Genomic DNA, 1633 nt, shown 5'->3' with positions numbered 1-1633 from the left:
GCGGGTGCGGCCCCGGGGCTGGGCACCTCCCGGGGTGCAGAACATAATGGAACTGAACCAACGGAGATGACCACTGGGTTGGAAAACCTGGTCCCCAGGCGGGGCCTGCGAGGGGCCTCGTGTCCGTGCTGCACCTGAGACTGGGTTTTCGGTGGTTTCTTTAGAAACTTCCGTTTCTTGCGTGGGGTTGCGGGGGAGAGTGTCTAACGCATCTTGGGCAAGGTGTGTCTGTCCTATGGTGCTGGGGGGGAGGGGGGCATGACACCATCCAGAGGCCCCCGACTGCGGGGCCCTGCAGGGCATAAGGTCAAGGTGCCAGGGCACCAGGCGTGACCCCCACATCCGAGCCTCTGGGCTGGGCACTGTGGGGGGAGGCCGGGTTCCTCCTGCCTTGGACTTTCTGTGATGACCTGGCGTTGCTATCAGCCCGGCTGGGGCGGAGCTGGGGGAGAAGACAGACTACAACAGAAAAGACAGGAGCGTTTTCAGGTTCGGAGGCCTTTCCTCCCGTTTAATGAAGGCGCACGATCCCCAGCGGTGGTGGAGCCCCCGTGGGAGCCGCCCCCCTCCCCCCTGGTTGGGAGGCAGGAAGCTGGTCCTGGTCTTGGGGATCTAAGGAGGGGGGACTCCCCTCGGGTCACCTCAGCGAGCTGGTGGGAGGTGAGCTCACGAAGCCTCTCCAGTTGTCAGGGTGCTGGGAGCTGCGTTAATTCCCTCCGCAAGTGCCACGAAGGAGGGCTCTCCCTCCAAGGCCAGGACAGGAATCCTGCCCCTCCCGGCTGCCGGGCTCCAGGCACTCCTGGGCTGTGGCCTCCTCACCCCTCGTGCCCTCCGTCTCCCCGTGCCTCCCCAGGTCTCTCCAGGCCATGCACTCGCACACAAAGACCCTACCCCCAGTGCCCCGCTCTGTGCCCACCTGCGTGTGCGTCCGGGAGCACTGCCCGAGCCCCAGCCCTGTGGGGTGGTAGGCGGGGGATCAGTACATCCCATGTAGACGCACGGGGCAGAGGGGACTGGCATCCTCACCCCTCAGAGAAGAGCCCAGAGTCGTCCCCAGACAGTGCCAGGCTCTACGGGACACTGGCTGTAGCCTGGGACTTTCCTGGCTCTTGTCTGGAAAATGGCTCCCTGCACCCAAACTCTCCACGGGGGAGTCAGTGTCACGCGAGTAAGGGAAACCCACCCGACCCTGTCCCAGAGGCTCGGCCCTGCCTGCCGTGGTGCCGGCCCGCCCAGCCCGACACCCTGGCCACCTAAGGGGCTCTGTCCCCAGTGGGCATCGCTGACACCTGAGCCCTGGTTGGCTTCCCCAACCTGGCGTCCCACATGATGACTTTACCGTTGTCCTGAGAGCTGTTAGGGGCAAAACCAGAATATTGGGGACCAGCGACAGTGAGAAGAAACATGAATCCTGCTGTTATGGGCAATCGATCGCTCTGTTCTGATTACAGACAGCACGCTCTAGCCTGGCTGGGAGCTGCCGCCCTGGGACAGGGGCGCTCACATCGGAATGCAGTCCATCCTCCTGTCCCGAGACCTGTCTACCGTCATGGAAAGATTTACAGCCTCGTGGCCGAAACCACCTCAGCCCAGAGGCACCTGCTCTTTCAGCCCCGGCCCCTCTACCTGCAAT

Source organism: Myotis davidii, unplaced genomic scaffold, assembly GCF_000327345.1.
Source record: "Myotis davidii unplaced genomic scaffold, ASM32734v1 scaffold221, whole genome shotgun sequence".
NCBI lineage: Eukaryota > Metazoa > Chordata > Mammalia > Chiroptera > Vespertilionidae > Myotis > Myotis davidii.
The sequence above is the reverse complement of the archived record's forward strand: the minus strand, read 5'-3'. Positions refer to the sequence as shown.